Source organism: Halictus rubicundus, chromosome 7, assembly GCF_050948215.1.
Source record: "Halictus rubicundus isolate RS-2024b chromosome 7, iyHalRubi1_principal, whole genome shotgun sequence".
Classification (NCBI taxonomy): Eukaryota; Metazoa; Arthropoda; class Insecta; order Hymenoptera; family Halictidae; genus Halictus; species Halictus rubicundus.
In genome coordinates this window covers 2684965-2701769 of record NC_135155.1, presented here as the reverse complement: position 1 = coordinate 2701769, position 16805 = coordinate 2684965, and the positions used below count along the sequence as shown (strand labels likewise).

The following is a 16805-nucleotide window of genomic DNA, read 5'->3' as shown; positions in this document are numbered from 1 at the left end:
ACAGGCATTGAAAGATGTAAGAATCTTTGAATTTTCTGCTTACGGTTCATCTAAATCGCAGTTCCACATAATTTTCGGCATTTTTAATTCGTTTTTTTAGCTCGTAGCATCCGTGATCAATTTTTATGAAACTTCGTGCATATGTATGTATAAATTATTTGTATCTACAAAAGACATGTTTTGAATTTTCATTATAGGCCCAGGATAAAAAAGTTAAAAATCGTGACCTTCATTTTTTTCTTCGAAATTTCGACTCATGGTAATTTTTAATCAATTGTTCGTATACATTACCTAGCAAATTAATCCTCCCGATATCTTAAACTCAATAGAAAAAAGTTCGATTCCAAAAAATTGACAGGAGCCCATAAAGAACGGGAAACCCATATTCAGAGGATTAAAATTTGTTGTATTTGTTGCATTCGATAAATTATAATTGTGTAAGCTATAACGTAATTTGGGAAACCTCTAGTGTGATAAAATCGACAGAAAACTAACACGTATGGAACTATTGCTAAATCAATTTCATTATGTATTCCCGTCGCGAACAGTTGTTTCTTTGAAATATCGATAAATTAATAAAGTTAATAATGAAGTTGCACGTAGTATATTTTGAAAAACTGGTATCCGTGTATATTACATTGAAAAATGAGAATGATTTTATAGAGTTTCATATTTTAGAGAGGAAAAATGGCCGAGAGAACTGACAGATTGATATAATAGGACGCACGAAGTGAAATTTCCACTCGCGCCTGCAATAATAACTTCGCGCAGTGCAACTAAAGAGCATATAACTAGTTGAAAGTTGGCACTAATATTTTCAAATAAAGTCCGTTGTTGAACGCTTTCGACGAGTAACAGGTGTACAACCTACATTCGCGGCATTCATACTGCGTTGGCCTTCAGAAATCTCTGATTGGATGTCTCGCCAACGTGAAAGCGACACAATACCGTGATACAATGCGTTTACGCTTCTCTGAAACGCTAGAACATTAATCGATCTCGTTCGCCGATCAAATTTCGGTGTACACCCTCTTCACACCACTTGCCCTACGATATCGAGCCAGACTCCTGACGACAGATTCTGAAGAGAGTCGAATAAATATGTACATGTTATTCCTTTAAACCGAGATAAAATTCTATTTTGGTTTTGTCAATGGATATAAATTTTCTCCTTTTTTTGGGAAATTATGAACTACGAAAAAGATGTGATCACTGAAACCGTAAAATGAAACGTAATGCAAACTTGTGTGTAGTTTAAAACTTGATTCGCACGAACACTAACTGAAATAATTACTTGGTCAGCTTCCACAATAGAATAACTTTTTTAAAATTGAACCAAACACTTGAGTTTTATTGGAAATGGGTTATAATTTATTATACACTGGTATTTAACTGAAACTGTTCTTTATTAGACGGTGCTGGAGGAAACTCTTCACTGTTCAAAATCTTAGCTTTGAATGACTGCAGATGGAAAACCGTTAGCAGTTCTCCAGACTGTTTAGGTTTGGTCGCCACACTCCGGCCCTTGAAACTAATTGTAAGTATCAAATGGATACTTCGAAGTCTCTATTTAGAAAAGAGATTCTGAGATCGTTGATTCATTTTTGACAACAAACAATAAGTTCATTATGCTTGGAGCTTATTGATAAACCAACAATTTCCTTTTTTTTATGTTAGAAGGATGGCGCGTAAAAGAAATTTTAAAAAAATTGCAATTTGTCGAAATTGTGGAGAAAATAGAAATAGTATTTTATAACTTTTTTTATCTGAGCCTATACAGTGTCTACTTGATATAATGTCTAAAACACGGGTCTAGCCAGGGACATATATCGGCCAGGAAAAATGTAGAAAAGGACAGCGAAGCTCTAAAGGCCTCGATTCATGACCCCTCACAGGGTATACGTATCCCGCGGCAGTGGGAATAGTTCTGGGACTTTTATCGGTTAGGCATTTGGGACATATATAGAGTAAACACTGTATTGAAAATTTAAACCATCTGTTTGGTAGATTTAAATCAGTTCTAACACACTCTGGAAATTACTTTGACTCAACACACTGTAGAGACGCTTTTAACCAAATTCTAATATTCGAGATTCGTTTGGAGTTTGGAAGAGAAAGTTTGAAAATATTTGCCCCTGTTCCTTACATATTCAGAGCTGGGTACATTTGAAATAATATGTATTGGAAGAGTAATCGAAATACTTTTTTTTATATAAAATAGTATTTCAAAATTTATAATTCAATGACGACACTTTTTTGTTTTTAATCATATTTTTATGACACTTTTACCAAGATATTTGTAACATTTTCCTGACTAAAAAGATAACAAAAATGACATCGTTCGAAGCATATTTGCTTCTTCAATCGACAATTTAGTAAAAGCTCGATTATCCGAATCGGTGACATCTGAATTCTCCATTATCCATATACAGTACGTGTTTCACATGTAAACAGTTTAAACCCGACACAGACGAATTATTGTTCAAATCAATCAAGATTTTATCTAACACCGTAGCTAGGTAACTATTGTATTGTCCAAACGCTCATGTTCCAATGATTAGTACGGATAATCGATGATCTACTATATCCTGAATTAAACCAGTAAATATAATCCAAATTGTACCGTGCTTAGTGTCGTTTCAATCAGAAAAATGTCACGAATTTGCCAATTACCTAATTAGGAACCAAAATGTTTCGTCACTGGATTAGTATTGTACACGATATAAGTGACATTTGGGTCCCGAATTTTGCACATATATGTATAGAGACGTTACTACGATATTAGGAAATCCTAAATTTTTATAGTAGGTTAGGGAGAGGATATAACCGCATAAGGAGGTCAAAAGTGCCCCCAAACCAAATTGGATTTGCAATAGGCCATTCGATAGCTCATCCAAAGAAAATACTTTGAATGTCGACAATGTCGACATAGGGGGTAGTAATAGGGTGACAAAGAAAATCAGGTCTTCCAGTAGTTTCTCTTATCCTCTTCAATTGAAAATACTGAAAAAAATCAAGCATGTTTTAGCTATTAGAATGCACATCTATGAATTTTTTCAGAATTTTTAGCATCGAAACGGAATTTTAAAAAATAAAAAAATGTTTGAAATGCCGATTTCTTGTAGAAGTTATGAAGTACTACGTTTATATTTTTACAGTTTTAGCATCTTATTATAGTAGTTAACATTTAATTTTTTCAGATTTTTCAAAGCGGGGTCACATAGTCAAAGAAATTAAAAACCATAATCAATGATGACAGAGACGAAGACTGATGCAGCAGAGGGGTAAGAACTCTTCCATGGAAATAAATGCATATTGTTTAAAATTTGTCATATGAACATGATACTTGTACAGGCATGGAAAATGTAACAAATAGTTGTTTTCTATTTTTTTAAATATGTGCCCCCACTCTGAAAAATTTGAAAAAATTATACGTTAACAACCATAACGAAATATTAAAACTATAAAAATATAAACTTAGTATCTCATGACTTCTACAAGAAATCAGCATTTTAGAAGTTTTTTTATCTTTTAAAATACAGTTTCGAAGCTAAAAATTATGAAAAAATTCATAAATGTGCATTCTAGTAGCTAGAATATGCCTGATTTTTCCAGAATTTTCATTTGTAGAGGATAAGAGAAATTACGGAAAAAACTGATTTTCTTTGTCACCCCATTACTAACCCCCCACTTAGGGCTGAAAATTGGCACGAAGTATTTATTTCGGATAAGCGATCGAATGGCCTATTACAAATTCAATTTGGTTTGGAGGCACTTTTGACTTCCTTATCCGGTTACACCCTTTAAGAGGTGAACAGAAAAGCGACTCAACAATGTTGTACATATAATATTGTGTTGATGCAATAATTCCCGGTGCACATGTTTTAAGCGTCTTATATTATGTATGTGTGTTTCAGAACGTTATTGTATAAAGATGTGATTACAAAAATATCAGAGTCGGAAGATGAAAATAACGGCAACGGTGACAAGCTCGTGTACCTGTTTTGGCGAAAGCAGTGCGAGTATTAAGCCTTCGTAATTTAAACGGAGCAATGAGAGGCGATTCGGTGAACGGTGGAGCCAAGCTCTCCTCACTTCTGTACCAAGCTTCATCCAAGCGCCCGGCAATTGGATGAAGACGACGCGACGCGACGCGGGGATACATTTGAGGGTGGCTCAGTGCCAACAGGTCCTTCGAAAAATATATATACAGAGTGGGTCGCCACATTTTGCCATCTAGATTTACATCATTATTATTACGCATTGAATGGTTTTGAGAGTGGCACATTCTGATGGTACATTTTGTTGTAGGTGGACGTGCAAAGGACATATGAAGGTCATTGATGTTTTTTTTAATGGAATCATATATTTTTTATTGCATCAGCTGATGCTCCTTCATATTTTCTACAAAAAAGTATTAATCTATTTGTGTAAAAAAATCATTAGTGTAGGAGATATTGTGCGCCGCACAGTGGTGCCAAGGCGAAAAAAATCCGCTTTATAAATTTTCGATTTTTATAAAAAAAAATTATTTTTGTATAGCCTAATACTGATGATGTGCCAAAGTCAGATTTTTGATAACCATTTCCTCGCTCTTGGGAATTCATCAGTTTTCAGTGCAATAGTTATGTAATTACTCCGTCTATAATTGAATACTTAGGGGTATACAAATCATATGGGTTATTGCAAATGGTTTCAACTATTAACTGGCAAAAAAAATTTTCCACAAAAAGTTGTTTAACATTAAGTAATATGGACTAACCTGAAGCCCCTTTGCGTTACGCTCATTTTTTATTTATGGAGGAATACAAAAAATCCTTTGAATAGCTTCGATCTGGAACTAATCGTTTTGGCAAGTTATAATATTGATCTAGCTTTGTGCAAAATTTCATGAGATACTTCGAGATGTTTTCGCCGCAATTTAAGTTTAAATATCAACTTTCGGAATTTCCAAGAATGAATCGCGCGGACGTCACGATTATTTGCTGTTTCAGGTGAAATTTTTAGGGGATACATATCAGATAATAAAAAAAATGTGACATTCGTACATATAAAAAAATATTTAATAACAATTTTTTATGTTAAATAAACAAAGTTTTCGTTCACTGGACCACTGTTGCAAAAATGCAACAGGTATTTTTTGGTAGTGCTCCAATGAACGCTATAAAAATAATTTATGTAAGATAAAAAAAATTGTTATTAAATATTTTTTTACACATAAAAAATTAATAAATCATATGCACTTCACATTTTTCTTTATTATTTAGAAATATTTCTAAAAAATTTCACCTGGAACATCAAATAATCGTAACTTCCGCACGATTCACTTTTGGAAATTCTGAAAGTTGATATTTAAACTTAAATTGTGGCGAAAGGGTCTCGAATGGTCTCATGATTTTTTGCACAAAGTTAGATCAATATTACACCTTGCCAAAACGATTAGTTCCAGACCAAAATCTATTAAAGGATTTGTTGTGTGCTTCCATAAATAAAAAATGGGCAGAAAACAGAGATTTTCGATTAGCCCATATTACTTAATGTTAACAACTTAGTACAAAAATTTGTTTTGCCAAATAAACGTTGTACCTGTGGCAGTCTCTCCACAAATTTTCAAACAAATTCGTTGGATAGTTTCGTTTTTACAGATTTTTTGCCGCTTTTTGGCCATTTGGCACCACTGCGCGCCGTATTCCGTAATTTGCTCCGAACACTGTGTTTTCTGCGCGTATATCGGCGATTCTGTGTGAGCCTGTACATTAAAAGTATAAAACGGGGATGCACGATTGCAGATAAAACTGGAAAGTAATAAGTCGAAGGATCTCGGCATTGTTCGAACAGAGATTATAAAGGAGTGGAGCGTACTGCGGGCTCCGGGTGTGCCAGATAAGAACAGAGACGAGGATGCACGATCATCGCTGCGGGGCATAAGGTGAGATAGAAAGAGCGGGAGCGTGAGGGGGGGGCGGAATTTAGTTTAAAAAATATATGTATATGATCGATCAAGTAAACACGAATGTAAGTAGGTCATGAGCGTTCGCTCGTCGGCGTACGCTTCTTCCGTGCATTTTGCGGCGGAAACTTCTGAAATTTACCAAGAACTTTCGAACCGCCTCCTGCTGTCAGGTCGCGTCGCGGATTTATTAAAGAACATCCGGCGATGATTCATGCCCGTTCAAAGTTACCACTCGATATCATGTTCCGTTACAATATCGTCGTTATCGTTAAATAGGCAAAGTTTCGTCCAGGCGTGGGCGGTGGTGGGACTGTGAACGACTTCGATTCCAGCCATCCCCGCGGGTTGTTCACAATGAAAACTTTTCTCCGAGGAGATTCCCTCCGCGCTTTTAATTTGGGCCGATCGACGTCACGCGAGCACACGGGCTGTTTCACGCCGATCGTTCAATACACGCTTCGCGATTAATCGCCGATCGTTAGTCACGCTCTCTCTTTTCAGGTGCCGGAGTACTTTCCTTGCTCGATATCCGAGAGCATTAGCCGGATCGCGCGTACGTGAAAGACACAGTCACCGCACCTCGCCGCGACGTCTTAAACTAATCGGGAAAGTACACACACTTTATCGTGTGCGCGCGAGAACGCGGGCCTCGGTGCACTTAACGCATCGAAAGCCCGCCGGGGTGGAAGTGCACCTCTACACACGCCTAAAGTGTGTGCACTTTACGTATGCATTCAACCCCCACCCCCGCCTCTCCCCCAGTATACCCCGCACGCGCATATGCACCGCAGAACCTTTTATCGATGAACAAAAACCGGGTGAGAATATTTTCCTGTGCCCGGCGGACTCCCTGCAGAATTAACAGTGTTAACACTTAACCACCGCGCCGGCACATTTTCAAATATTTTAGCCGCTCATCACCCGCTCCCGGTAATGTAGGCCACGGTGTTACTCAGAGCAATACTCGGTGTTCTCGTACAATAGATTACAGAATGCCCGCCCATTTCTGTCCGCGTCTCAAGTGTTTTTATTTATTCAAACACCATGAAATATCATTTTCTCCGTGATTCCGACCGAGCGCTATTTTTTCGAAAAAGCTCTTTGCACGTCCGCTAGGAAACGAATTGTTAATGTCTCGGAAAAACGCAAGTTGCTCGAATTCATTTCGACACATTGTTAACAATTAATTCAATCGAGAGCATTTTTATTCGTATTTTCACATTTGACACGAATAGGGGAAGATTGGTCAAGTTGTACCACTGTCTAAATCGTACATTTCGAATTTTGGACGTAATATCTCAACAACAGCGCTTCTAGCGAAAATAATATGTACACTTTAACACGTTGACTGCCATGTCACCCATATGTGGGTGACGAAATTATTTATCCAGGTTTTAGAATGAATTTTTACGTTAATATATTCATTGTACCAAATTAGATTAGGATCTGTAAAATGCAACAAAGTTGGAGGATTACTCGATATCATACATTTAATTTTTTTCGATCTTTATTTCATTAAATAACTTACTTTGATTTTATGGAATTGTTGAGGTTTCTAGTGTGGCAGTCAAAGTGTTAATCAACCATATTGGTTCATATGGTGTATATCTGTCACCGACGACGCTTACTGCTGTATTCTTATAATTTTCTGTATATGTTTGGTAGTTTGTACACTAAGTAAATTATTGATAAAGTCACACTCCTTTATGCGTACTGATTCTTTAGTATTTAAATAATTTTTTAGTACAAACAAAATCGTATTAGCCTCATTCAATATTTTCTTATGTTCATTTAAAATAAAACTTTTGCTGTATCTTAAGTCGTACCCACATGAGATTCTCAAATTGTACTGACAGAAGACGTCCAAGAAAACACTGTAAGTAAAGTAAGACATGGGTGCATAATCTTTGAGCTGGAGTTAACAAAATAACAAAGAAATATATTTGTGATGTTTGTACTAATTGAATATGTGACAATGATATGATAAAAATATTTGCATTGAAATAAATTGTTTATGAAATGTTTACTTATTTTTGTATAATTTTATTTTTAGGTACGACTTAAGGTGTATGTGAATCCTTAGTCGTACCAATTCTAACTTTAGAGATGTACGGTATATTCAATAAAGTTTCACTGGATACAAATGGGGTACGACTAACCAACCATACCCTACGTCAAACACGATTAGAGGGATATCTAGCATTTATCAAAATGTGGGGGTCGATTTTCATTCGAGCGAAACTCGCTCGTATGTGAATTAACATAATGCTGGACACATGTGTAACAACTTTAAAACAAGACACTTTACACAAAGCATTATACACGACTTTAGATTATTTATTGTTACACAGAATGTTCCGATAAGTTCTCATTATTTTGAATACAGTTAATTAATTCGCTCAAAACTAATCAATTGAATGGCGACTTTGATATTCTGGGTCAAAATAGGCCCGAATTGCGCCGTTGCGTTGGATGGTTAAACATGTTAGGAAAGAAAATTAAATTATTAGTTCACTCCAATTTATTGCAGTTCAAACGGAAAATTTTTAGTTTGCATACAGTCCATAGTCCACAGTCTGGTAATTTCTTACACTGTAATTGTTGATCAAGTTTTAAACATTCGTTGTAAAGGGGAAGCTTCAATTGTTAAATCAGTGGTAGTTTCCGTCACGAAAAAAATTTCAACGTTTCTACATACGTTTCATTCTGTAATACAGTGTTTACTCCATATATGTCCCAAATGCCTAACCGATGAAAGTCCCAGAACTATCCCCACTGCGGCAGGGAAAGACCTCGGTCGCCTTTAGAGCTTTGCTGTCCTTTTCTATGTTTGACGTGGATCAAAGAATAGTATCTCCTGGCTGTTAAATGACCTTGGCTTTACCCGTATTTTGGACATATGTCGAGTAAACACTGTACTATGGACCAAAAAAGCGTTTTCAGTTTCCCAGTTGCTGTATCGTGCAAAAATATCTTAGATAAAGATGAACGATGGTTGGCAATCATAGCGGCTTCAAGCTTTAAAATGTGTCTAATTATATTGTTGTACTACTGTTTTAAACGAAATTATCACAGATTATATATCGACAATATCTCGATTTAGTATTCAATTTAGTATTCAAATGCCTGTTAATATACATACGTCACTTTGTGGACTATTAAATCGATACAGTATTGATTCTTACCATCGGATTGTAAGAATATACAGATCATGGAATTAGAGACTATTAAATGAAATTTCCTCAAGGATTTCGTTTTGAATATACAGGGTGGAGCAATAACTATGTCCAGTTTGAATATTGACCTTCAATGATAACTCGCTGAATTCGTCTCAACACTGGCTATCACATCGTGCTAAAAAAAAACATAGCATTCCATTTAAAAAAATAGAGTTGACCTTGAAATCTCCTCTATGCCTCCAGCCACGCAGAAAATGTTTGTGTCACAATATGTCCCCCTCTATACTGTGTAAGTTTTCTATATAACATTTTTTCATATTATTACAAATAACGGCAATATTCAAACTGGACATAGTTATTGCCCCACCCTGTATGTTTTCGGTACATGTGCACTCAAGCCTAGTTATAAAAGCTTTTGGAGTACCACGAGCTAAAGAGCAAAGTTGAAAACATATTTCTTTGTCGATTAATGTAATTTTAAACAATTATTTTATCATTTGAAATCATCGTTTCGGACACTGTGTGCCCTGTGAAAAAAAAGAACGCCCTGATCTGATTTTAAAAACTGAATTCTCAATTCAACAATACAAGCAGCATATTATTCAGATGCTTTCGCGCGAGTAATCTTGCGGAAGTGCAAAGGATAAAAAGCTTTAAAGTTTTGTCGCGTCAGTTCTTTAATGGACGATCGATACAAATCCGTTGATTCTTTCCATTCCTGGATACCTGGCAGGACCTCGATTATCCAAGCCTCCGATATCCGAATTCTTGTTACCTGTACACCGTTCCACATGTAAATAACTCAAACTAAAGGGATCCATATGGAACACTATTTATTGTACAAATTAATGAAGATTAAATCTAGCACTGTAAAGCAGCCGTTCTATTATTCGAAAGCTCATGTTACCCTGTTTAGTTTGGATAATTGAGGTTCTACTGTAGCCGATAGACGGGTACACACCCATAGAAAGTGTCAAATTATCATTCTCGTTCGAAGATTTTATGGTTGATTTTCTAAAGTCGTAAACCTGCGTCTTGCATTGATTAGGGCACCGCAGCACAAACACGAACCAATAGTAACGCAGACGAGTAGGGTAAGGAACCCAGTTACTGTGGGCGTACCAATTACTGTACCTATATTAATTATACTTATTTTTAAAGCATAATGAATATTACGAAAGAGATATTAAATTTTCCTCATTAAAATCAGTTAATCTATAAATGTGTTATATGTCTGTTTTTTTAATATTCATTATCCTTTAAAAATAATTGTAATTAATATAGGCACAGTAATTGGGTCCCTTACCCTATATCTCTGAGTGTTTCATACTGATTTCATTCTTGGATAATCATTTGAATTCGATAGCTCTGTAGTGCAGCGCGCAACTCCGAAAACGATGACGCACGAATGCATACTTTCATCGGGGCCGTCGAAACGACGCGACAATAGCGTCGCCGACCATAAGGAATAACATAAATAGGAATTGACCAGATTATTTTACCACTTAATGTTCTTGTAGTTTTGCTAGTTTTCGAGTCAATCCAAATATATCTCAGTTCAAAACACGAAAACGATTTTTACCCTTCTATAATAATATTAACGTTGACAGATATTGTGACAGTTTATGTAGGTTTATGTTGCTACAGCTTCTTTTCATTTTGTTTATAAATTTCTTAGGTTTCTTAGGTATCAACTTCGAGCATTAACATTCATATATGGTCCTTAAGTGAAAATTCACCCATTTTATGTTTCGGCTGATGCAAAATCGAATATATTTCTGTGATAATATTGTCGTTTCAAGTATTTGTTTAATACTAGAACTATGAAACTCCAAAATGACAAATGAAAAGTTAAAATGAATACATTAATGTAAAAATTAATTTCTAAATCTGTACAAATAATTCCGTCACCCATATACATATGAGTGACACGGCAGTCGACGTGTGTTAATCCGTTTACTGTTTTAAATGTCATCTAGTCATTTTTGTCAGAAACGAATTAAATCCGCAGTGTGGTAATAAAAATCTGAATACTCACACCCTTGTTATTTTTTTTTAAATAACGTAAAATAGCCACGTTTAGTGCTCCGTAGATCTCAAGTTCAAATACAAGTAAAATACAATATGTCGAATGAATGAAAATTATGGAAGGGGTCCCTTGTGCAGCTGTGTTGCTGAATTTGAGGTTGATAGAAATTGAAAATGATTTAATCTTGTAATGGTATCCTGGAATCTCTCATGACTCCAGTAAAAATTACTGTATACTGATTTTCGTATCAACCTTCGTGTTCTTTTGAATATTTGGGTTTTGTAATCTTAACTATACAATTGATAAGATTTAGGACCGTTCACTGCTTTATTTATCAATTTTTTAAAACATATTTTCGAAGATACTGTTAATCTTTTTATTATCACTAATGCAACAACTGTTCCTTTAATTAATTAGTCAGAAACTGAGTAATTGAATAACCATTTTGATACTCTGGGTCTAAATAGACCCGGACTCCGCCGGGTTGGAGGATTAAACTATACAGGGTGAGTCTCCTACTATGACGACTTCAAATAACTAAGTAATATTAAGTTATTCGTTGTACGAATAAAGATTTCAAACAAATGTTGAATGGTTTCCAGGAGGATGTACAGTACTGCAATCTGTTTTTTGTTACATTTCCTTTTTATCGAGATATAGGGGTCATCTTCAGTTTTTTAAACGGAATGCGCAATATTTTTTCTCGAATTCGAATAAAATACAAAATTCTCCATAAAAAAAATATCACGCTAAACAAAGCTTGAAATGAAAAATTTCTAAAATAATTGTAAGACAAATATTATTTAAAGCAATGCTCGAAGTGTTGTCCAATACAATCGATGCACTTGCGTAATCGGATTATGAGTAGACGAAGAACTTTTTCTAGTGTTTCTGCAGTTATTGCGGCACCTGCACTAATGATACGTTCTCGCATATCTACGGCCCATCGTTGATAGCTCGAGATAAACTTAATTTTTAATGTTTAAAAAATGAAATAAGTGTGAGAATATCTTAGTAATTATTAATATTGAGCCCTACTTGGTATAATACTTTTGTACGGAGAATTTCGGGCTTCATCCGAATTCGAGACAAAATATTTGGCATTCTATTTCAAAAACTGAAGGTGACCCTCGCATCTCGATAAAAAAGCAAAGTAAGAAAAAACAGATTACAGAACTGCACATCCCTCCCCCTTGAAAACCATGCAGCATTTGTTTGAAAAACTCTTTTCGTAAAACAAATAACTAAGGAGTTGTTTGAAGTCGTCGTGTTACGAGACTCGCCTTGTATACCTGAAAGCATTTTAATAAATTCCAATTGAATATTTAAGAAGATGCCAGTATGGTACATGTTGATCTGAGAGAACAGTGTACCGTTTGATGGTTAAATGAAGTAGCAATGCGTTTTCTTCGGTTGTCGAAGGAAAAAGAATAGCGGGAGAAGTCGGGATCTTAGCCGAGGGGAATCGGGCTTGAGGGACTGAACGATAGGTCCGGGAACGTGTAAAATGGTAATTCGAAACGGTGCACGGCTCGGAGGAAAATTGCGGCGAGAGGAATAGGCGCACGCGGCGCGCGTGATCGTTATCTAATAATGAGAAAGAGCTTAACGCCGCCGTGGCGTTCTTTTCCCCCGGATTTCGTGCAGAACGGTTCCGCGGAGCCCGTGCCATTTCCAAGTAACACAATTGCGAACATCGATTCGAACAGAGAAACTAGATACGAACGATTATTCCCGGCCGGGTGTATTATAGCTCGCGTGTGGATAACAATACGACAATAGGCGCAGTTTGCGTTGTATATGCGGAAGAATCGTCGAGGGGGAGGAGTGAGAGGGATGGGGGGGAGGAACAGTCGTCAAGTGGCGAACGGTTCGATTCGAAATTGACGAGGGAGTTCTTATTCGAAACGCAGAATTCCTGAAAAAAACTCGAAGGAATGAAGAAAACGGAACGAAGAAATCGCGGGATTCGGAACACCGCGATCGTCGTTCTCGTTAACCTACTTACTTTATTCACAGCATTCATTCATCCGCTTCGCGCGACGTGTATATCTATATGTGTGCCCGTATGCGTCTATATGCACTGGTGTACGCGTAGTTGTGTGTATATATGTGTATGCATCCGTGCATCACTGCCGGTGCTTTTGCGCATTCTACACGGGACGAATCAAAAACGAGCCTTTATCGTGTTTCGCACGCAAATGGCGTTCGAACGGGTAACGGCGGCGGCGTGTAATCGCGATTCCGTCGCTTCGGCTAATCTTCCTTATCTCCGACCGCATCCGCCTCATCTCGATTATCTCGCGTGCCCGCGTTACCAAGTTTCGCGAGCGAGCGAGTTAGCCATCCAGCCAGCCAGCCAGTTAACTGGCTCTCTCTCTCTCTCTCTCTCTCTCTCTCTCTTCCCCCCTCCCTCTCGTCCCACCCTTCCTGCGGCGAAAACGAACACGAAAATAGGATCCCGAAGCGGGCGATCGAACGACCGTGAGAGCCCGCGACCGTGTAATCGTTTCCAGGAGGATCGATCCTCGCCAATTAACATGGGCGAGGTTGAAGCCGTGTCATAAACCACCGAACACAGGATAGCCCGGGATATATTCCGGTCGTGTAATCGGCCAGGATACCGCCGGAGAGGGTGATTAAAGGTATCCGCTCTCTGGCGTACTCGATTCCTCTCGTCCACCCATGACACGCAGAAACTGGGCCAGGACGCATGTAGATCGTTGCCTCGATTCAAAGATTTTGCTTGTGTGCTCGTCGGGATCGTCCACGAGTTGTTCCTCGAGAACAGAGAGTCTCGGCAACAAGGTTCATCGATAGCCACCGCTCGACCCAGGAACGCGAGCTGGTGTTCGTTCCTAGGTCGATCTTGGTGAGCGCCGCGGGTGCTGTCGTCTTGTATTATCGATTGACGGAGGTTATGTGGTGTCGAGTCACCGGGGCACGACGACCGCGGATAATAGGACGAGAAATTCTATTCTAATCGTATACGCGACGCCAACGAATGAATAGAATCTCTTTTACGGCATTCGCTTTTCTTCCTTCCAGGCCTCTTTTATCCTTGAACATCCCCCACCCTCTCTCCCCCTCTCACGCTCGCCCTCTCTCTCTCTCTCTCTCTCTCTCTCTCTCTCTTCGTACACGTATATATATATATTGATAGATAGATATATATATATATAGCATTCATTCGCACTTCCTCTCTTCCTCGACCTCTCTTCTGTCCGTAATACCATTTGGCTCTCCCTTCGTTCGGTTTCTCGGTCTATTCTTCGCCGTGTACGCGTTCTTTCATCTTGCCAACCCCCTATGCAGAGGAGGAGAAGGAGAAGGATGAGAACGACGGGAAACTGTCGCGACAGAGAAGCGAGCCGATAGATGGATGGATGGAATGGGCTGGGTCGGTGTTTAAGAATTTGGAAACGGAGCGGCACTCACCTGTACGCACGTCAGGGTTACATCGTCTGCGGGTACGCGGTGGAAGCCTGTTCGGCGTCAGCAACAGTGATCATGCTCGCGTCGTCGAAAATGGCAGTATTGGCAGTGGCGTAACTGACGGCGGCAGCCACAACAGGGTTGACGGTGGTGGCGGTAGCGGTGGTGACAGCAGCAATAATAACGGCAGCGGTGGCGGTGGCGGTGACGGTAGCGGCGACGGCAGCAGCGGCTACGACGACGTCGGGGACGTTGTACGCGGACGCGGCGGCACTGACAGCGACAGCGTTAGCAACCAAGTCACTTATATCCGAACGATCCGGGGACACCATCTCCTTGCTCGTCCGATCGCGTACACAACCGACGACGATGCCGACGCCCGCACTGGCCACGGCGCACTGTGGTCGCGTTACCACGAGTACCATCGTCGTTGTCTCATCGTCGTCGCCGTGTCCGACACACGTTCCAGTTCCAGAGAAACAAAAAAGCAGGGGCTGAACGAATAGGCGGCGGCGGCGACGGCGACGGCGACGGCGGCGGGCGGCTGCGGCTGCGGCTGCGGCGTCTACCGCGTTACGTTACGTTCCAGCAACGGTCCGACTCGGTCCGGTCCGGTCCCGGGGCCAACAATGACTCGAAGAAGGCGGTGGTCGTCCCCCGATCGACTGCACGACACCGATGCTCGATGGCAGGAGACGCCCCAACACGGAGCACCTAGTTCGACGTATGCCGAGCGACGGCTTACCCCGCGATCCGTCTGCGCTCGACCCAACTCGCGCAGTACCGTAACCACCTAGGGTGCCCGCCTATCCAAGATCCCTGACACCCCCTACTCCGTTTTACCCCTATCCTCCTATCTACCCTCCGCGCATCCCTTACCCTCTTCGGCCGCCCCTCCCCTGATCGCCTCTCGCCCTCAACTCTCTCTCCTACGGCCACTTAACCGCGAAATTTTGAAGAACTCTTTATTTAGGCCAGTCTCCTTTTTCGATACCCGCTGCCGAACACGATCCGAAAGCCCTCCGATCGAAATATCCCGATCGATTCTATCGAACACGAACGATCGACGATAATCCGTAAAGATTCTCGGTAGATATAACGTGATCGATCCTTGCGTGGTAGTTTTCAAAATTCATAGCTCGAACAACGTTTCCTGTAATGTCACGCTGCTGAACGAAGGTGATGGGGTTCGTGCGAACCGTTGGAAAATGACGGGTTTTCGAATGTCAGGGGTCACGCGTTAGAGATGTACGAAGCTAGGTTGTCTTGTAACAGACACAAACGTATAGAATTGTTTTATTAGTCGCGGGCACCGACAGCCCTTTGGGGTGACCTGAAGCCGTCGGGCACTCAGCGGCAAAGCGGGGGGTTAAGGAAGCCCTTGAAATCAATAGCCAGTCGCTACTGCCGCCGCCACCCTGATCAGGCTGGTCTGCGCTGTGTACGCCGCTCCACTCTCTGACATCCACCTCCCTCATCCCTGATCATGATTTATCTGCAACCTACCTGAGGAAGTCCTATCCGACTTTAGTTCGCAGTCGAACGTCTCGGTACGAGTATCGTTCGACGGGTTTGATCAAAGGGAGCCACGTGTCCGAGGTGGAGGAGAGCCGATTTGCATCCGCACGATATACCACCACATGCCGTACACCCCCGATGCGCTATATCTATTTTCGCATTCGTCTGCGCATACTGTGTTATTTAAAATAGGGTAAACTAGCAGCTTTCCGTGTCGCGTGGGCACACCCGATAGTTTCTCGAAGGAAAATATTATTAGTATTCGCGTGACGTCCGTAGGGGGGATGTTAATGATGAATATAAATATCCGACGACGAGTATTCTCATCAACCAGAGGGGTGGTGTTTTCAGATTAAAATTAGTTTCCTGCGGATAGTGAAAGTATACCATTTGCGTGGAAGCGTTTGAAGTTGCGAATTGTGATCGATCGCTATTCGATCACTATTTGATCACGATGCGTCGAGATTGAGATAAGCTATCTCGTTGTTGAAAAGACGACGAATTTGATCGTTTAATCGATGGTCTCCTTGTTCTTTGAGTTTTTAAGTATCCAATACACCACTCTCTGTCTCGCCTATGAACGCTCCTTTTCCCCACCACCATTCGACGGACGAGGAGAAAGTACGCGAGTGCATGTGCACCCAGAAGGTTGCCTGATTATAGCTTGACCTAAACTACTTCGTTTCGCGCA

At 39.9% G+C, this 16805-nt stretch overlaps 1 protein-coding gene across 20 annotated transcripts in view; it reads right to left on the bottom strand.

Moving 5' to 3' along the window:
- Glut1 (Glucose transporter 1) overlaps positions 1 to 15396 on the bottom strand; it is a 119414-nt gene extending 104018 nt beyond the window's left edge. For 11 of the 20 annotated variants that reach the window (XR_013082519.1, XR_013082520.1, XM_076790439.1 and 8 more), the window contains exon 1: positions 14600 to 15378. The gene's annotated coding sequence lies outside the window, so the exon portion shown is untranslated. Of the gene's footprint in view, positions 1 to 14599 lie in introns of all 20 variants that reach the window. The other 9 variants (XM_076790442.1, XM_076790452.1, XM_076790453.1 and 6 more) reach the window with 5 other exon arrangements.
- Positions 15397 to 16805: the final 1409 nt, after the last annotated feature.